Source organism: Mobula birostris, chromosome 6 (genome assembly GCF_030028105.1).
Source record: "Mobula birostris isolate sMobBir1 chromosome 6, sMobBir1.hap1, whole genome shotgun sequence".
In the NCBI taxonomy this organism is placed as follows: Eukaryota; Metazoa; Chordata; class Chondrichthyes; order Myliobatiformes; family Myliobatidae; genus Mobula; species Mobula birostris.
Window position 1 is genome coordinate 36,847,968 of NC_092375.1, and position 22,392 is coordinate 36,870,359.

The following is a 22,392-nucleotide window of genomic DNA, read 5'->3' on the forward strand; positions in this document are numbered from 1 at the left end:
TCACTCTGTCACTCGCATGCTCCATATAGAAGTGGGTTTGATTTTAAACTGCAAAGCTGTCTGCGGTGACTCATTGGTTTACCGGTAACAGCACCTAAAGACAAGAAAAAAAATATTGATGAAATCTATTTTCATGGGGGAAACTTAAGTCCAATACATTTTATACAAAATTATGGATTCAGATGTTTTACAAAAATAAGTCACATAATAATGATTTAAATGCATGTTATTGCAAAAGAATGCATTGAAAAACTTACAGTTGAATTTGGGTTTGTGATTTATTGCGACGGATTGGCTGTTTGAATTTCAAATCAACAAGTAACTGCGGTGGTTAAATGAGCAACGGTATTATGATATACTGCCCACAGACCCAGTACTATCTATACAATAATATGCCGTGTTTATACGGTATAGGCAATCACACAAGCAAGGTCAGGTTAAAATTATACACGTAAGAATAGGATTTATTTTGATTTGGAGTTGTTAACATTGAAACATTGGAAAAGTTTGTACATCCATTTCTGCTTTGGGCTCTTTCATCATTAGTAGTATCACAAATTTAACTCTGGTTATTTAAAAACCTTGGAATCTGCAATTCCCAAATGAGAATTTTCTATCCTATTGTTAGAAAGATCATCAGCAAGTGAGATAGCATTGTGTTATGTGACAGGACTGGTTTCCCTACACCTAGATGAGTGAAACAGTTCAAACATTTTCATGTAGATGTCATTTTTATACTCTGTAAATTAAACTATCTGTTATATAATGCTACTAATAATTAAATTGACTGTTAACATATCAGACATCATGAAAAGCTTATTTGGTTCACCGAATGTTTGTTTTAGGGGAAGGCTGTTGACAGTTCTGCTGTTTTTTTCCTCATCTGCCCTACCTGTGACACAACAGAATGAAAGCCATGTGTTTGATTCTTTAATTATTCTCTGAAATACCCTATCATTATCACTCAGTAGAAGGACAATTAGATACAGGCAGTACATACAGTACTGGTCTTGGCAACAGCAGCCACATCCTATTAATAAATCAAAGAACAGATTTGTACAAGGATTGACAACTCTCTGGGATCACTCTGAATCTATTATCATTTACAATTAATTTTGTGAACATTGTCGCAGGCACTTTGGAAGAAAAACAATAGAGACAGTAAGAAGAATATGCTTCTTTAATTTTTAACACTTTTAATTGTTAATTATAAAAAGCAATACAATTGGAAAAATGGGTATTAGACTTGACAGACGATTCTGTGATGAAGTTTCCGGAAATACATTCAAAGGGGGTGAACAATTTGATGTGAATACCCATTAACACAGGAAAAGATTCATCAACAGATGGTTATGGCAAGAAAGTAACCAAAAATTGTATGTAGTAACCAATAATGATGTTTCTGTTTTATTGAAGAGTGTCTCTTCTGCCATCCATCATGATACAGAGCAGGGGTTCCCAACCAGCGGTCCGCAGACTCCTTGGTTAATGGTAGGAGTCTGTGGCATAATAAAAGGTTGGGAACCCCTGATATAGAACCATAGAGCAATACAGAATGTGTACAGGCCGTTAAGCCCAACCAGTCCGTGCTAGCCACCGTGTCCCAGTTCCTTGTGTTTGGCCAATATCCTCTTATAGCACATCCCTCCGTGAACCAATCTTCTTAAATGAAACTGGTGTACCTGCCTCAACCACATCCTCTGAACACCTCGCCATGCTCTGCATGAAAAGGTTGCCCCTCAGGTCCCTTTTGCCCTAAATCTAATCCCCTAGTTTTAGATTCTTCTACCTGGGGTAAAGACAGTTACCTCTTATCTATGTCTCTCATAATTTTAAACATTTCTATAAGGTTTCTCCTTATCCTCTCATTTTTCATAGAAGAGAGACCTAACTTTGCCAACTGCTTCCTATACTTCAGGCCTCCCAGTCCTAGTAATATTCTCATAAATCGTTTCTGCACCCTTTCCACTTTAACCACATCTTTCCTATAACAGGGTGACCAAAACTGTACACAATACTCCAAATGCGGCCTCACCAACAACTAATACAACTGCATCATAATGTTCCAACTCCAAAACTCAATGCCCTGACTGATGAAGACTAGTGCACTGAACATATATTTCACCACCCTATCTACCTTTGATGCTCCTTTCAACAAGCTATGCACTCATTAACTCCGAAGTTCCTCTGTTCCCTTACGCTCCCTAATGCCCTACCATTGACAGTATAAGTCCTACGCTGGTTTGACTTTCCAAAGTGCAACTACTCACACTTATCTGTATTGAGATCTACTTGCCACTTCTTAGCCCACTTCCTTAACTGATCAAAATCACCTTGTAATCTATGATATCAGGCCAGGCAGCATCTATGGGAAAGAGTACAGTCGACATTTCGGGCCAAGACACTTAAGCAGAACTTCGCCCAAAACGTCAGCTGTACTCTGTTCCATAGATGCTGCCTGGTCTGCTGAGTTCCTCCAGCATTTTGTGTAAGCTGTTTGGAAATCAAGCATCTGCGGATTTTCTCTTGTTTGTAATCTACGATAACCTTCTTCACTATCAACAACACCTCTTAATTTTGTGTCATGCACAAACTTACTAATCAAGCCCTGTGTATTTGCACCCAGGTCATTTATGTAAATAACAAATAACAAAGATCCTAACCCTGACCCCTGCAGTCACCAAACATCATTGTGATAAACAGCCTTCAACCTCTGCTTCTGTTTCCTACCTCTGAGCCAATTTTGAATCCACTTAACTAGTTCTTCCTCAATTCCATGTGGTCTAACCTTCCAGACGAGCCTGTCATTTGGGACCTTGTCCAAGGCTTTGCTAAAATCCAAACAAAGAACACCTTCTGTCAAATAGGCACCATCCACTATCAAATGAAGTTACAGCTGAGGATATTGCTGTTCCACAACTGAGCCAGAACACAGAGGAGATCTTCATTTTCCCTCTGTTGGTCGGAAATAGCTCAATGAATGTCATTTGAAGATTGAGCTAGTTATTGGCCTGAAACTTAGGCCATAGTTGGAATATGGATTGATACAGGAACAACATGAGAGGAGTGTAAAATGTCCTTTACATCCCATTTGATATGTACAAGAGGTCAAAAGGTATTAATTAATGTAAACGGTATGCTCAATTACAGATATACATGTTCTCCAATTAGGACATCCTGAAAATAATTTTCATAAAATATCAGGAATCTTGCATTTTGGTAACTTTTATTTTGCAGAGACATTAATGAGTTGAGCAGAAGCTTGTTTGCTTGTTTCTCTATATAATTTTAATGTTATCACTCATCCAGTGAACTGATGATGGATGCAATGCGAGGTTTCCAATATTTGGCTGATATAACTTCTCGGATAAACCACTCTAACCTCATAGGAGCTTCTATGATGCTTTTTGTAAAACTGAAATTGCTTTGGTTCTTCCCAATTAAAACCTTAAAGATGCAAGATTCAACATAAAGGATAAAATATATCAGATAAAGAAAATGTCTTTTAATAGAATCCATAAGCCAAATTGGAAATAAGTTACATAAAAAGATAAGAGAAAATTCTGAAAATACTCAGCAGGTTAGGCTGATCTATGGTGATCAGTCAAGTGAGAAACAGCATGAATATTTCTTATAGTTGGTCTCACTGAGAATTATTGATGTGTAGAAATTCAATTTTTCCAGCAAAGTCACAGCACCACAAAGTTTATTTTTTGCAATTGGATTCATTTAAGTACATGACAGTAACATTTGCTTTACATTGTTTTTACTCATGATTTTATTTTCATTTGTACCATTTTAATTGCATATCTGATTAAAATGTGACATGGGTTTATTTTCACATGATAAATACAAAGATAAGTAGAGATGGACAAAGGCCATCTGACTCATCAAACTTTTTTTTGCAAAGAAACTTACATTCCCACCCACTAACTCCATAATGTCTTGAATAATCCCTGCAGTAGGTTGCCACAATGGACAAAGGACAAGGCCCTCTCCTGCTATTGGCAATTAACAGTTATAGCACCAGAGTAACAAACATTTTTTCCATCGTTGGAATATGTAAATATATGGTCTCCAGAAATGAAGGTCATCAAATAGCTAATACCCTCTAACCTAGCAGTTTTATTCAAAAAAAAAGAAGAAAATAACTGTGACTCCTTGATTTTCTATGATACTATAAAATAATGGCAGAGAGAAAAAAAATCTGATGTTCTTAATGCAACTGCTTGCAATATATTGTGACTTTTCACTCTCTGAACTTCATCCTTGTCAACCTAATGAAAAGAAACAGTACACCTCAGAAATACCTTCCAAAAGCTACTGCACAGGATACAAGAAAGCAACCAGTTGTTCATTTATATATAAAACTTTAATATGCAGTCTACTACACAGAAACATAGAAAACCTACAGCACAGTAGGCCCTTCAGCCCACAAAGCTGTGATGAACATGTCCTGACCTTAGAAATTACCTAGGGTTACCCATAGCCCTCACTTTTTTCTAAGCTCCATGTTCCTATCCAGGAGTCTCTTAAAAGACCCTATCGTATCTGCCTTAAACACCGTCACCGGCAGCCCATTCCATGCACTCACCACTCTCTGTGTAAAAAACTTACCCCTGACATCTCCTCTGTACCTACTTCCAAGCACCTTAAAACTGTGCCCTCTCGTGTTCGCCATTTCAGATCTGAGAAAGAGCCTCTGACTATCCACACAATCAATGCCTCTCATCATCTTGTACACCTAAATCAGGTCACCTCTCATTCTCTGTCGCTCCAAGGAGATAAGGCTGAGTTCACTCAACCTATTCTCATAATTCATGCTCCCCAATCCAGGCAACATCATTGTAAATCTCCTCTGCACACTTTCTATGGTTTCCACATCCTTCCTATAGTGAGGTGACCAGAACTCAGCTAAGTACTCCAAGTGGGGTCTGACCAGGGCCCTATATAGCTGCAAACATTACCTCTCGGCTCCTAAATGCACCATATGCCTTCTTAACCACAAAGTCAACCTGCGCAGCAGCTTTGAGTGTCCTGCAGACCCGGACCCCAAGATCCCTCTGATCCTCCGCACTGCGAAAAGTCTTACCATGAATACTATATTCTCCCATCATACGTGACCTACCAAAATGAGCCACCTCAGACTTATCTGGATTGAACTCTATCTGCCACCTCTCAGCCCAGTTTTGTATCCGATCAACATCCCGCTGTAACCTCTGACAGCCCTCCACACTATCCACAACACCCCAAACTTTGTGTCATCAGCAAATTTACTAACCCATCCCTCCACTTCCTCATCCAGGTCATTTATAAAAATCACGAAGAGTAGGGGTCCCAGAACAGATCCCTGAGGCACACCACTGGTCACCGGCATCCATGCAGAATATGACCCATCTACAACCACTCTTTGCCTTCTGTGGGCAAGCCAGTTCTGGATCCACAAAGCAATGTCCCCTTGGATCCCATGCCTCATTACTTTTCTCAATAAGCCTTGTATGGGGTACCTTATCAAATGCCTTGCTGAAATCCGTATACACTACATCTACTGCTCTTCCTTCATCAATGTGTTTAGTCACATCCTCAAACAATTCAATCATAATCTTGTTGCACGGCATGGCCGGTGTGCCGCCTCACCCAATGGACCAGCTCACCATGTCAGTGTATCCACTGCGACGTCAATGAAATGCACGCGATCGTCATTCGACTGTGCCGTTCCGATGTGAACATGGCCTGGTGGAGTCTCTGCTGTTTGATGGCATTTATCCAACTAAGTTCTTTTGCAAGCTGCACGGCCCACCCATTGTTCTGAGCAGGAAACTTTTACATGGTCTGGAAACTGTGCAGCATTTGATGAACAGTAAACCGCGTGCGAACAGTTTATTAACACCAGGCCAGCCGTACAGCAGGAAAAGCTGAAGTGTAAGAACCTCCATGAGTACATGAGGAGTCTCAGCCCGGCCATCCTTGACAAGCTGTACAATCACCCGGCCACCTGCCTGGCCGTCTTCAGGGAACTGCCGGAGCTGGCTCAGAACTACGTGATGCGACTGCTGTTCCTGGATCAGCCGTTGCCCCAGGCTGGCATCGCCTCCTGGGTAAAGAAGGATAGCCAACGAGACCACAACAACTGCATGAGCATCCTGATGGGCCTACGACTCTGGCATTCCCAGCAACTTCCCGGTGGGCTCCAGGGCCTGATCCTCAATCCAATCTTCAAAGAGAACCTGCGCATTGCACTGCTCGGCAGGGGTAAAGTGTGGGCAGATGACACAAGCCAACTGGGACCAGACAAGCACGCTTGAGACATCCCCTCCCTGGACGAGTACACTATGGAATGGTGGGAGGTCATTCTGCACTTCATGGTGGGCTCTCCCAGTGCAGCGGTCAGTGCAGCGGACCTGGCTCAGCTCCTCATTCAGGCCAGACTCATGAAGAGTGAAAGGATGGAGGCTCCATGCATCACATCCGCAGCGTTCCAGTTCCTCCTGCTTGATATCTCGTCCCAGCTCTGGTACTTCATGTTGCAGTACCTCCAAACAGCCAAGTCCAGAAAGATGGACCTGGTTGAGATCCTGTCCTTCGTGTTCCAGCTCAGTTTCTCCATGCTGGGCAAGGATTACTCCGTGGAAGGGATGAGTGACTCCCTGCTGACCTTCCTGCAGCATCTGCGGGAATTTGGGCTTGTCTTCCAGAGAAAGCTTAAATCCCAGAGGTTTTATCCCACACAGCTGGCCATTAACCTGGCATTGGGCGTATCAGGCAGCGCGAATGACCTGCGTTGTCAGGGCTATATCATCGTGGAGACCAACTACAGGATCTATGCCTACACTGACTCTGAGCTTCAGCTGGCCCTCATTGCACTCTTCTCCGAGATGCTTTACCGATTCCTAACCTGGTGGTGGCCCAACTGACCCGAGAGAGTGTGCAGCAGTTCATCGCCAACGGCATCACTGCCGAGCAGATCATCGACTTCCTGCGGATGAGAGCACACCCCATCATGCTCGAAGAGAACCCAATGCTTCCTCCGACGATCACCGACCAGATCCGACTGTGGAAGATAGAGAGAGACTGTCTGCGATTCATGGAAGGTGTGCTCTACAAGCAGTTCCTCTCCCAAGTGGACTTCGAGCTGCTCCGGAACTACTCTCGGGACCTGGGCATCCTGGTATGGGAAAACCCGAGCAAGAGGCTAATGGTGGTGACTCCCGAGGGTCATCCCGACGTAAAGCGCATCTGGAAGAGGTAGAAGCATAACTGAAGGGCTGGTGAAGGGTGACAGGGTGTGACCTTCCCCTACCTCCCCACTCCCCCCAATGTGGGCGGTTGGCTTGGTTGGGGGCCAGAGGCTGCAGCTACCAACAACTTCACCCCCCTTTGCCCAAGCACTGCGGGGCAGAAAGATCCACCCAAAACGGATGGCCGAGCAACATGAATCCCCAGGACAGGTGAGAGAACTGTGCCACAACAGATCACCAGCCCTTCAGGAGACAGAAAGGACTGACCCCACCTCCCCCAGCCGCCTGCCACCCCCGGAAACTACTACGTTGTTTCTGTGTGTTTTGCATTTTCCTAATAAAACATTAAAGAGGAAAAAAAATTCCATCAGGCTCGTTAGGCACGGCCTGCCTTTGACAAAGCCATGCTGACTATTCCTAATCACATTATGCTCTCCAAATGTTCATAAATCCTGCCTCTCAGGATCTTCTCCATCAACTTACCAACCACTGAAGTAAGACTCACTGGTCTATAATTTCCTGGGTTATCTCTACTCCCTTTCTTGAATAAAGGAACAACATCCGCAACCCTCCAGTCCTCCGGAACCTCTCCCGGCCCCATTGATGATTCAAAGATCATCGCCAGAGGCTCAGCAATCTCCTTCCTCGCCTCCCACCATAGACTGGAGTACACCTCGTCTGGTCTCATTTTATTACATAAGACAAGGGGAACTTTGTATATCTTAAGTAAATTTTAGGAGTAATTTTGATTGCCATCAGACAAGAAATTTGTCTTTAAATTGCAAACACTTCATTTCTCTACAATGAGGTTTTTCTTTCACAGGATTTGACCTCCAATGGGAACTTATCTAAATTTGTTGAAAGGGTAGTGGTACAGCGATCACAGAAGGGGAGGGTTACAAACTTAAACGACAAGCAGCAATTTGGATAAGGATAAACAGTGTGAGACAGAATGGAACAGATGGTGCCTGGGTAAGTAGCATCAATTCAAGAAAAGAATGGTAATTAAAGCTATTATTTCTGAATACACAAAGCATTAATTAAAATATTGATAAACTAACAACCCAATTAGAAGTAGATGAGAACAGAGACATGTCTGTATGATGACCAGAGCTGTAAATATATATTAGAAGGAACCTAGAAAGTATATATTAGAAAGAACAGGAAAAAAGGACATGGAAGAGTGAGAACAGCTGATAATAAAGAAAGAAATTAGGACCGTTGTAGAGCATAATTTTGTGAAGAAGAATGAGAAGTAGAACCACTATGGATGGTAAGATGTAAGATGAGTCACAACTACTGGTTGATGTAGTTTATAGGAAAACTAACAGCAGAAATGTAATTTAAGAAAACCTTGTTTTAGATTAGATTAGATTAGATTCAACTTTATTGTCATTGTGCCGAGTACAGATACAAAGCCAATCAAATGCAGTTAGCATCTGACCAGAAATGCAAAGAATAGTGTTATTTACAAAATAACTGCGAATAAAAAGTAAGTGCTACAGCACACGAATATAAAAGTACTGAGACAGTACAATATGGGTGCAGTACTGCTTAGCGCTGTGATGTGAGGTTCAGCAGGGTCACAGCCTCAGGGAAGAAGCTCTTCCTGTGCCTGCTGGTGCGGGAGCGGAGGCTCCTATAGTGCCTACCAGATGGGAGGGGAGTAGAAAGACCATCCTTAGGGTGAGATGCATCCTTGATAATGCTTTTCACCCTGCCCAGGCAGCGTTTATGGTAGATGTTCTCAATGGTGGGCAATTGGGTGCCGATAATCCGCTGGGCAGTTTTCACCACACGCTGGAGTGCTTTGCGGTCCGATACGGGACAATTGCCATACCACACTGAGATGCAGTTGGTGAGTATGCTCTCAATGGTACAGCAGTAAAAGTCCGTCAGTATCCTGGAACGGGGTGAGCTCTTTTGATGCTCCGCAGGAAATAGAGTATATTCTTCAACGGAATGAAATAGACAGCCAATGTTTTGGTCTGTGAAGAAAGCACACCAGTGCCTTTATTTCCTCAGGACTCTGTGGGGTTGCACTATGTTTTTGAAAACCTTGGCAAACTTCTACAGATGTGTGATGGAAAGTGTGCTGACTGGCTGCATTATGGGAACACGAATGCCTTTGAACGGAAAATCCTACAAAGGGTAATAGATTCAGCCCAGCCCATCACAGGTAAAACCCTCCCAAACTTTGAGCACATCTACATGAAATGTTGCCATAGAAAAGCAGCATCCATCATCAAAGATCCTCACCACCCAGGCCATGCTCTTTTCTTGCTACTGCCACCAGGTGGAAGATACAGTGCCTCAGGACTCACACCACCAGGTTCAAGAATAGTTACTACCCCTCAACCATCAGGCTCTTGAACAAAAGAGAATAGGGCACTGGTAAGGCCTCACCTTGAGTATTGTGAACAGTTTTGGGCCCCTCATCTTAAGAAAGATGTGCTGGCATTGGAGAGGGTCCAGTGGAGGTTCACAAGGATGATAACAGGAATGAAAGGGTTATCATATGAGGAACGTTTGATGGCTCTGGGTCTGTTCTCGCTGGAATTCAGAAGGATGCAGTGTGATCTCATTGAAACCTTTTGAATGTTGAAGGACCAAGAACGAGTAGATGTGGAAAAGATGTTTCCCATGGTGGGAGAGTCGAGGACAAGAGGACACATCCTCAGGATAGGGGGGCGCCTTTTCAAAACAGAGATGAGGAGAAACTTCTTTAGCCAAAGGGTGGCGAATTTGTGAAATTTGTTGCCACATGCAGCAGTGGAGACCAGGTGGTTGGGTGTATTTAAGGTAGAGATTGACAGGTTCTTGATTGGACATGGCATCAAAGGTTACGAGGAGAAGGCCGGGAACTGGGGTTGAGGAGGAGGTAGAAAAAAGGATCTGCTATGATTAAATGGCGGAGCAGACTTGATGGGCCAGATGGCCTAATTCTGCTGCTATGCCTTATGGTCTTATGATCTAACTACACTCACTTAAGGGGCCTGTTATATTGTTATATTATGCTCATTATTTATTGTTCTTTATTTATATCTGCATTTGCACAGTTTGCTTACAGTTAATAGTTCCCGATGTTTACAGTTTACGATTACAGTTCTACAGATTTGCAAAGTATGCCCACAGAAAAAGATTCTCAGAGTTGTATGTGGTGACATGTATGTACTCTGAAAATAAATTATACTTTGAATTTTGAACCTTATGAGCTTTGAAAACATTGGCTCTTTATTCCTCTCCATAGATGCTGCCTGACCTGCTGTGTTCCTCCAGCATTTTGTGTCTGTTACTCTGGATTACCAGCAACTGTAGAATCTCTTGTGTTCATAATAATCTTCAAAAAAGGCTCGTCTTATCAAAGGATGAATTTACAGATTAGTTTTCTGTAACAATTAATCTCAAATTAATGGAGCATGCTCTATTTGACAATGTATCACATAATCCATCATCATCATTACATGCTGTGTTGTATGATGTGGGTGATCATGGTCTTTGACTATAATTGTTCTTGGCAATTTTTTTTCTACAGAAGTGGTTTGCCATTGCCTTCTTCCGGACAGTATCTTTACAAGATGGCTGACCTCAGCCATTATCAATACTCTTCAGAGCTTGTCTGCCTGGATTCAGTGGTCGCATAACCAAGACTTGGGATGGGTGGGCTAAGTAGGTTCCAGACCATGCCCAAGGGTGACTTGTAGGTTAACAGAGGGAAGGAGTGCCTTACACCGCCTTTGCTAGAGACATATCTCCTCCCCACCACCCAAATCACATAATTAGAAAGAAATAGTTCATAATCTCAAAATAAGAGGTCCACTGTATTGTCCGGATCCTTGGTTGCATAAGGAAAATCAATGATACCTTCCATTCAAAGAGCGCCGAGTAGATTTCATTTCTCCTTGACAGAAAGCAACAGGTGGAGCAAGCATTTGGCTTCATTAGGATTGCCAACTCTACCACGGTGCAGCACACCATCGACTCTTTCTGCACTGCTTTGTGACTCAGAGGTGAATAGTAATGGAAAGAGATTCCATTTCCTGAAAAATCAGCTTCTGTGTCACCACGTGTCATAGTATCCAAGACAATGCCTGATCTCCTGGCAACAGGTTACAGGACCTTCATTTTCCAAAAGACCCTTGTCGTTAGGCAAAAGGTGACCACAGAGTGACTGCGCCGTTGTGAAGAGTTGCTCTTTACTGCTAGCTCTATGACAAACAATTGTGGAGCAGGGATGAGTGAGGATGCAAACTGCAGCTGATCAAATCTGTCTTTGAATAGCTCATTAGACTGCAATACAAATAAATATAACCTCATATTCTCAGACCTAGAACTGATTCTGTTCCTCTCACTGCCAGAGATCACAGGATGTACTTCACCACAATGCAAACAGGAAAACAGATAGAAAATTAAGATTTCAAAGTACTTTTAATAAACAAAGTAAACTGAGCTGTATAGAAATGTCACTAGTCACATTGGAGGATTCCCTTAGTCTCTGATTTCTATGAGCCTGTTCTAGTATTCCCGCACATTGCCTGACCACTGGTTGGAACATGTCTGATTGAAAACAGCAGAAGGCCTTGAAGGACAATGCTGAGCAGCTCTCTCCTTAAATAACCTGTCTTAAGTAAGCACCTTCCATGCATGAATGGCAGCAGCCCAGGCAACATGGTTGATCAGCAACTCCATGGAGACAGGGAGAATGGCGACAGTGGGATCCTGAGTGCTTTCATCCTGTGAGGATACAGCAGACTCATATTCCATGGATACGCTATCCTGATCAGGGTAGTGCATCCTACTAAAGGTCAGATCCCTGGAATGCAATCACCTTTTGGACACAGACAACCAGAAACATGATTTCAGCATTTGGAACTTGCAAATGCCCATTGTTGAGTAGATTATCCCTGTAATCAAAAGTAGGATAGCAGCCATCAGCTGGCTCAGGCTTGACTCCACGGGGACTCCAGTGCATACTTCCACCACTTCTGCACTGGAAAGGACGGCATTCAAGTTCTGCACAAATCCCCGTGCAAAATTTGTAGTGGCTGCTGTCTGCTCCTGGCAATTGCAACAGAGCTTTCTCACAGGCCTACCACAGCAGCAGGCATTTACTTATGCAAATACTTTAACCTTCTTTTAAATTAATCTTCTTTTGTGATAGTGAAGGGTAGCCAGTAATTCAAATTAACAGGCAAAGGTATTTTATTGAACAAGTAACTGACGTTGTGCAATGAAGCATTTCCTTTAATGTCTTGCTCAATATATACATGCAGTCTCTGTAAGTTTCTGTACAGAATTGTATCATATTGGCATAACAAGTCACAGTTCCTGAAGTGATACGGACCAACATTATAATTTACATGTTAATCATTTGATTGTTGGTGGGACTGAAATATAAGCAAAAAGGTTGCCTCATTTTCTACATATCATTTGATTCTGGAGTAATTATTGTTACTTGAAGCTCTTTATAATACAATATATGTAAACATGCTACGTAAATGCATATTTTTATGATTAAACCTCACCTGCTTACCTCCTTTAGCACAGTTAGGGAGCTAAATGTTACCCATTATTCTGAGTGCATTGTATATTTGCAAAAACCTGGAACACAAAGTCCAAAAGAATATATATTTTTTCCAAAACATTTGACAACAAGGGAACCGCATTGAAAATTCTGACTGTTCTCCCTGTGGCATATTTAATTTTTTAAAATATAAAACATTCTAGAAGAATTCCATGGTAATACTCCACTGGAAGCATGAGCAGCATTTTTGACAAAATATTTCTTTTGTTAAAAGTACATGTTCTGATGCATAATTCAGAAGAATCTATGAATACAAGTTCTCCCTAGATATTTTAGATCTATAGCTTTCCTTCAACAAAACATATAAATATTTTCCAAACCCTTATTTTGAGGATTGTATCTCTGCTTGGTATTGCAAAATAAATGTAGACTAACAGCAGTATATTGGAGGTGATGGATTGTTGTTGATGCATTGGATGTGCCACAGTTACGCTGGCCAGCGTCAATTTCGTCTGGTAATGGCGGACAAAAGTCCTGGCTACATGACAAGGGTAAAAGAATCCTAGCACCATTCAGCAACTGTACTATTATTTCCTAACAGCCAGATTAAGAATCTGGCATAAAATCTCCTTTGCCAGAGGAGCAGTGCACAAAAAGTTAATAACTTATACTTTATACTTGCATTTTGTTGTTTAATAATTGCTATTAAAGATCTGGAAGTAATTGCTTTCAATCTGAACTAATATTCACCACAAAATTAATTAATCGAACATTATCTTGTATTTGCGAGATCTTGTAATGTACAGAATTTGCCTAAATAACAAAGCTGATGGTGTTCAAAAATAATTATGTGCTTTGCTTTCAATCATTTGTCAAGGACATCACGAAGTGATATAAGACATAATATTTTCAAGTATCATTTGATTTTGGGATCATGGGGTTCAAGTCCATAGCTCTTTAAAAATATATAAGGTGGCACAGAAGACAAATAGTATGCTTGCCTTCACTGGACAGGACAGGAGGTATAAGAATAAGGAAATCATGTTGCAGCTACATAGAACTTTGGTTTGGCTGCATGGACTGTTGTATGTATTTCTGGTTGCCCCACTATAGAAAGGATGAACAATGATTTTCAGAAAGCTAATGACCAAGGAACACACATCAAAGTTGCTGGTGAACGCAGCAGGCCAGGCAGCATCTCTAGGAAGAGATGCAGTCGACGTTTCAGGTTCATTATGGTCACACAACTTAATTGACAGGAAATGATCCAATCACCTCCATTTTGGTGTTGTCCTTGTGTTCTTAAAGCAGTATAAGGCCTATGTTGATACTTCATTCAGCCTGTTGACATCAGAAAGTGGAACCTCAAAGCCTTGGTGTGACTGAACAGTAGTGCATATTTGGTTGCCAAAATTACAACGATGCCAGGAGCAATCATCATTACTTATGCACTGCAGCATCTTAAGTCGAGAGCAGATGTATGAATAAAAGCAGAATTCCACAAGTTGGTATCCAATTTGAACAGGTCCAGTTTCAGATGAGCAACTCTCTGACTTAAAAATTGAATTGAAGTGAATGTATGAAACCATTTTGCAGCGATTCAGTCAGAACACATCACCGCAGATCCTCCCACCCACGCTAACCTGTCCTCAAAATGGAGGGCCAAATGATGCAACACACCATGCCCAGTAGTAGTCTTTCAAAGTGGACTTGTTACTAGACAGCAGCTAGGCTCTGGCAATCAGGTACTGAGGCTAACCCAGAATCTCCTAGCGGTCTTTGGACAGAAACGTTTTAAAAATTCCAAATAAAATTAAAGAATTCTACGCATTGAAGAATTATTTACCAGTTTAAAAATAACTTTTAAAACTCCTTAAAGTTCAAGTGATTGATTTAAAGGATTATGAGAAAGACCAGTAAGTAAACCACTTAGCTGCATTTACCCTTTCACTCAGGGCCATTGACCAGATTAAATGACACAAGCAAACCTAATGCAGAGTGCTGGGCTGGCTTCTCCAGCAAGTTAAATCAGAATCAGAATCAGCTTTATCGTCACCAACACTTCATGTGGAATGCATTGTTTTGTTGCTGCACTACATTAAAAAAAATCACAAAATAAATAAATACATGCATAGATACAAAATTCAAATGTGAAGCAACCTTGTTTGGCAGCGGATGGTAACATTCCTGTTCAGGCAGACAGATGTGGACTAAGTCATACTGCTTGTCTAGTCTTAGTGGAGGAGGTTGCAGATGGCCTGGGAGAATGATTGTTAGAGAAGGCTGTTAAAAGAAGCGAGGGAGGAAATAACAGAGGCTCTGACCAACATTTTTCAATCCTCCCCAGTTCAGGAATGGTGCCAGAGGATTAGAAGACTGCTAACCCTGTGTTATTCTATTAAAAGGGAGGAAGGGATAAACTGTAATTACAGGTCTGTTAGTTTAACTCAGGAAGTGGGGAAGTATCACGTCGATCCTGAGGGATAGTATAAACCTTCACTTAAATGTGCACAGATTAATCAGAAAACGCCAGCATGGATCTGTTACAGGAAGATATGTGTAACTAGTTTGATAGAGTTTGTTGATTAGGTGACAAAGGGTATCATGAAGGACAATTTGTAAAGTTGTAAGTTAATTTATTGTTGTCACATGTACCAAATTACAGTAAAATCTGTCCTTTTAGATCAAACATGAGGAAATCTGCAGATGCTGGAATTTCAAGCACACACATCAAAGTTGCTGGTGAACGCAGCAGGCCAGACAGCATCTCTAGGAAGAGGTACAGTCGACATTTCAGGCCGAGACCCTTCGTCAGGACTAACTGAAAGAAGAGCTAGTAAGAGATTTTAGATCAATTCATTACGCTGGAGCATTGAGGTAGTATAAAGTAAAGCAGTAACAGAGCGCTGGATAGTGTGCAGCAGCTACAGAGAAAGTCAAGTGCAGGTAAATAGTAAGGTGCAAAGGTCACAAGTTAGATTGTGAGGTCAAAAGTCCATCTTATCATAACAGGAGAAAATCTGCAGATGCTGGAAATCAAAGCAACACACACATAATGCTGGAGGAACCCATATCTCAGAAAGGATGTGTTGTTGGAGAGAGTCCAGAGGACGTTCACAAGGTTGATTCTGGGAATGAAGGGGTTAACATATGAAGAGTATTTGGCAGCTTTGGGCCTGTACTCACTGGAATTTAGAAGAATACAGGAGGATCTCTCTGAAACCTACCGAATGTTGAAAGGACTAGATAGGATGGATATGAAGAGGATGTTTCTTATGTTGGGCATATCCAGAACTAGACGACACAGTCTCAAAATTGAAGGGTGATTCTTTAGAACAGAGGTAAGGAGGAATTTTTTTTGCCAGACAGTAGTAAATCTGTGGAATGCTCTGCCTCAGACAGCTGTGGAGGCCAAGTTTGTGCATATATTTAAAGCAGAAGTTGATCATTTCCTGGTCGGTCAAGGCATCAAAGGATATGGCAAGAAGGCAGGTGTATGGTGTTGAGTGGGATCCAGGATCAGCCATAATGGAATGGCAGAGCAATCCCCCCCTTGATGGGCTGAATGGCCTAATTCTGCTCCTGTGTCTTATGGTCTAACTCAGCAGGCCAGGCAGCATCTATGGAAAAGTGGAAACAGGTGACGTTTCAGGCTGAGACCCTTCTTCAGGACTAGTGCTGCCTGGATGTTCTGGATCCTCGCAAAGCTTCAGTTTGTGACCCTGGTGAGAAAGCGGGTCCACAGGGCCGCACAAGGCCACAGCCCAAAGGCACCATCTTCCAAGCCACGCCTGGAGATATGGAAAATGCGGCTGATCGGCGAGCTCCAGGAATGAGAGCACGCTGTTGTGAAGAACCACAGTATGAGTGCAGCTATAGATCACGGGCTCTGGCAGCACCCCAGCTACCTTGAAAATGAAAAAAAAGGGCGGCATTAGAAAAAGAAGAATTTAAACTGGTCCGCTGATGGGCTGGGAGAAGTAGCCCTCTGACACCATACTTAGTTCTGCTCCCTGTATATCTCAGGGTTGTATACTGCATATACTGATAATAAATGTACTTTGAAACTTTGAAGCTATGGAGGGAAATAAACAGTCAACATCTTGGGTCACGATCCTTCATAAGGGGTGGAAAATAAGCGGGGAGGGGTGGGCAGAAGCCAAATAAGAAGGCAGGGAGGGGCAGGAGTATAATATGGTAAGTAATAGGTGAGACCAGGTGAGAAGGATAGTGAATGGGTGGGGGAGGGGTGATGATGTGAGAAGATGGGATGTGATAGGTGGAAGAGGTAAAGGGCTGAAGAAAGAATAATCTGATAGGAGAGGACGCTGCGCCAAGGAAGGAGGAAGGTAATCAAAGGGAGATGATGGGCGTGTCATGAGGGTGGGGGAGGAAAAGGGAAGGAGTAAGGGGGCTAACAGAATGGTGAGAAACAAAAAAGGTGGATGGGAATAGAAGAGTGGGGAGTGGTTGCTAGAAGATAGGGGAATTGACGATCATGCCATCAGGTTAAGAAGTATCCTGGCAAAATATGAGGTGTTGCTCTTCCAACTTGCATTTGGCCTCATCGTGGCAGTAGAAGAAGCCGTGAGGAGGCATGTCGGTGAAGAAATGGGAAGTGGCCATCAGAAAAACTCTCCTTCTTGGGTAGGTGGAGCAAAGGTGCTCGATGAAACAACCTCCCAATCAACGTCAGTAAAGGAGGCCGCACCGGGAGCTGGATACAGTAGCTAACGTCGACTGTCTCACAGGTGGAGTGCTGCCTGACCTGGAAGAACTATTTGGGACCCTGAGTGGTGATGAAGGAAGGAGGTGCAGGAGCAGGTGACAACTTGCAGGGATACATGCCAGGAGGAAGATCCGTGGGGAGGCATGAGTGGACAAGGGTGTTACATAGGGAGCGATCTCTTTGGAAAGTGGAGAGGGAGGGAGGGAAACATGTACCTAGTTGTAGGATCCTGTTGGAGATGGTGGAAGTTGCGGAGAATGGTGTGCTGGATGTCGAGGCCCATGGGGTGACAGATGAGGACAAGGTGAACCCTATCCCTGTAATGTCAGTGGGGGTGAGGAATGGAGTTTGTGGTGAAGGCAAACATGCAGGGAGTGGAGGAGGTGCAGTTGAAGGTAGCATTGATAGTGGTGGAAGGAAAACCCTGTTTTCAGTAAAAAAAAGAGGACACCTCGGATGTGCTGGAATAGAAAGCTTAATCCTGAGAACAGATGCGCCAGAGGCAGGAGAATGGAAGGAAATGACTAGCATTTTTATAACTGACAGGATGGGAAGGGGTATAGTCAAGGTAAATCTGAGGATCAGTCAATTTGTAAAAGATAGTAGTCAGGTTCCTGGGATATGAAACAGAAGTGTTATGTTTTGAAAAGTGGGAGATTAAGAGATTCAAATTAACACCACATTGAAACTTTAATCCAGCAGAAAGTATCTGCTGAGAGTGAGCTATAGTATGGGGGAGGATCTGACTTGAGGATGCTGCTTTCTGTCAAATCTCTTGCCACAGGCTCCACAGGAATGGATTTCTGGAAGTTTATCTAAATACAGACATGCTAAAGGCATGCCTGTGTTCTCTTCATCCAAGACAGAGAACATAACATAGGAACGTAAGAAAAAGGAGCAGGAGTAGGCCATCCGGCCCATCGAGCCTACCCTGCCATTCAATAGGATCATGGCTGATCTGTCTGTAAACTCAGCTCCATCTACCTGCCTTTTCCCCATAACCCTTACTTCCTCTACTATGTAAAAATTTATCTAACTGTATCTTAAATATATTTAGTGAAGAAGCCTCAACTGCTTCCCTGGGCAGAGAATTCCACAGATTCACCACTCTCTGGAAAAAACAGTTTCTCCTCATCTCCGTCCTAAATCTTCTCCCCTGAAACTTGAGGCAGTGTCCCCTAGTATTCTCACCTACCAACGGAAATAACTTTCCTACTTCTATCTTATCTATCCTTTTCAAAATTTTGTATGTTTCTATAAGATCCCCTCTCATTATTCTGAATTCCAGAGAGTATAGTCCCAGATGACTCAATCTCTCCTCATAGGTTAACCCCTTCATCCCTGGAATCAACCTGGTGAACCTCCTCTGCACTGCCTCCAAAGCCAGTATATCCTTCCTCAAGTATGGAGACCAGAACTGCACACAGTACTCCAAGTGCAGCCTCACCAGTATCCTATATTTTTGCAGCATGACCTCCCTGCTCTTGAATTCAATCCCTCTGGCAATGAAGGCCAACAATCTATTGCCTTCTTAATAACCTGTTGTACCTTCAAGCCAACTTTTTGCAATTCATGAACAAGCACTCCCTAGTCCCTCTGCACAATAGCATGCTGCAATCTTTCACTATTTAAATAATAATCTGGTCTTCTATTATTCCTTCCAAAGTGGATGATCTCGCATTTACCAACGTTGTATTCCATCTACCAGACCTTGGCCCACTCACTTAACCTATCTATATCCCTCTGCAGACTCTCCACATCCTCTGTACAATTTGCTTTTCCACTCAGTTTAGTGTCAACAGCAAATTTTGCTACACTACACTCAGTTCCCCCTTCCAAATCATCAATGTAAATGGTAAACAGCTGCGGGCCCAGCACCGACCCCTGCGGCACCCCACTCACCACTGACTGCCAACCGGAGAAACACCCATTTACACCAACTCTCTGCCTACTACCGGTTAACCAATCCACTATCCATGCCAATACACTTCCTCCGACTCGATGCATCTGTATCTTATTTATGAGTCTCTTGTGCGGCACCTTATCGAACGCCTTCTGGAAATTCAAGTATATGACGTCCACCTGTTCCCCCCCATCCACTGCACTCATCATGTCCTCAAAGAACTCCAGTAAGTTTGTCAAACAGGACCTGCCCTTTCTGAATCCATGCTGCGTCAGTCTAATGGAACTACTCCTTTCTATATGTTTTGCTATTTCTTCCTTAATGACAGTTTCAAGCATTTTCCTGACTACGGATGTTAAGCTAACTGGCCTACAGTTGACCGTCTTTTGCCTACATCCTTTTTTAAAAAGTGGTGTGACATTTGCTGTCTTCCAATCCAAGCAGAACATGTCATTGCAATTTCTTTGGGTGATGTGGTTGTGATAATTGAAGCGTATGAAGATAGTGAGATATGGGTCAGAGATTGCATCACCACAAGGATAAGATGGAGTACATGAATATTATACAGGAGTCTGATTGATTATTGGTGAGAGAGCAACAGGAATTGGGTAAATTGAGCAGTGTCTGAAGCTACCTGTGCAACTAACTAGATAAGGCACCCACTGATGCTTACCACAAATCAGGTTTAAGTTCAAGTTTAATTGTCATTCAAGCCATTCACATTTATACAGCTAAATGAAACTACGGTTCTCTGGTTCCAAGGAGCAAAACACAGTTCATACAGTTAACGCAAGCCCACAGCACATGTAGTTGCAAAAGCAGATACAGTCATAGATAATATTAGCACAAGTTCCTGAGTGGCATGCCTGAAAAATTGATGGTGCATGGGATGTTGTCCAGGAGCCGCGTTTCTGCAAGAACAAGTATGCAGCAGTTCTTCATCTCGCACTGGTTCAGCAGAGGAAGGCAAAGCAGCTTGTCTCATGCTGGGTCAACTGCAGTCAATCTAGTTTGTTTTGTAGTGGGTGAACACTGGATTCCAATGCACCCGCTGTTCCCCTGTTCTCTCCCACACCGCCTCTGACATTTCCTTCCCTGGCTGGCTGTAACAGGCATGAGGGCCTGGTCTGCTCAACAACCGAGGCCAAGCAGATCCCTCACCGTCTCACCAATGAGCCAATGAATCAAATCTGCAGTATTTTATATGCCATAGAGAGATAGTGTCTATAGACAGCCAAGAAACAGGCCCTTCAGCCCATCTTGTCCATGCCTTGTCCAACAGGATCTTCAAATAAAAGAAAAACATTTAAGACTCACATGTGCATATTTGCTCGACCTGGAGAGGCCACTGTGACCAAGTGTGTTGCCATCTTATGGGATCCACTTTCAAGTTTGTTCATCTTTGCTCAGGTTTGCTGCATGTTCTGACCTGCAAGAAATAATTAGCCCTGGAGAACATTTCTTGTTGTCATGGCTTGGTATGGCAACTGCTCTGCCTGTGGCCACAAGAAAATGCACAGACAGAGCGTAGCACATCACAGAAACCAGCCTTCCCTCCGTAGACTCCATTTGCACTTCTCACTGCCTCGGTAAATCAGCTAACCAGACATTCTCTCTTTCTCCCCTCCCATTGTGCAGAAGATACAAAAGCCAGGAAGTATATACAGTCAAGCTTATGAGTAGTTTCTATTCTGCTGTTATGAGACCCTAGTATGATAAGATGGACTTTCAGCCTCACAATGTGCTTTGCTTATGGCCTTGCGTCATATTGTTTGCCTGCAGTGCACTTTCTCTGTAACTCTGACACGTTATGGACACATATCACTATAGCATAGTACAAACCTTCAGCCTCAGGTGCTGTGCTGACCTCTTAACCCACTCTAAGATCAATCTAATGCTTCACTCCTGCATGGCCCTTTATTTTAGAACATAGAACATAGAATAGTACAGCACATTACAGGCCCTTCGGCCCACAATGTTGTGCCGACCCTCAAACCCTGCCTCCCATATAAGCCCCCACCTTAAATTCCTCCATATACCTGTCTAGTAGTCTCTTAAACTTCACGAGTGTATCTGCCTCCACCACTGACTCAGCCAGTGCATTTCACGCACCAACCACTCTCTGAGTAAAAAACCTTCTTCTAATATCCCCCTTGAACTTCCCACCCCTTACCTTAAAGCCATGTCCTCTTGTATTGAGCAGTAGTGTCCTGGGGAAGAGGCGCTGGCTGTCCACTCTATCTATTCCTCTTATTATCTTGTACACCTCTATCATGTCTCCTCTCATCCTCCTTCTCTCCAAAGAGTAAAGCCCTAGCTCCCTTAATATCTGATCATAACGCATACTCTCTAAACCAGGCAGCATCCTGGTAAATCTCCTCTGTAGCCTTTCCAATGCTTCCACATCCTTCCTATAGTGAGGTGACCAGAAATGGACACAGTACTCCAAGTGTGGCCGAACCAGAGTTTTATAGAGCTGCATCATTACATCGCGACTCTTAAACTCTATCCCTCGACTTATGAAAGCTAACAGCCCATAAGCTTTCTTAACTACCCTATCCACCTGCGAGGCAACTTTCAGGGATCTGTGGACATGTACCCCCAGATCCCTCTGCTCCTCCACACTACCAAGTATCCTGCCATTTACTTCGTACTCTGCCTTGGAGTTTGTCCTTCCAAAGTGTACCACCTCACACTTCTCCGGGTTGAACTCCACTGATTTTCTCTCACTGATGTTCAAAGGGTTCTTTTTATTGTCAAAGTATGCATGTACAATACCAACTCTGATATTCACCTTCTCCAGATAGCCATGAAATGCAAAAAAAAAACTCTTGTAAGAAAAGACATCAACCCCCCTCCCCACATGAAAAGGAAAAAGAAACAAAACTCCCAAACCTCAAACCCTCCACCTTCTCCGTTGCATAAAGAAACTAACAGATCGCCCACACGAAAAATGGCAGCTAGAACACCAAACCTCAAACTCCCCAACCCCCTCTCT

The 22,392-nt window shown here is 42.9% G+C and overlaps 1 pseudogene; it reads left to right on the forward strand.

Moving 5' to 3' along the window:
* Positions 1-1,667: 1,667 nt before the first annotated feature.
* On the forward strand, positions 1,668-7,261 carry LOC140199757 (general transcription factor IIH subunit 4-like; annotated as a pseudogene).
* The last annotated feature ends 15,131 nt before the right edge of the window (positions 7,262-22,392 follow it).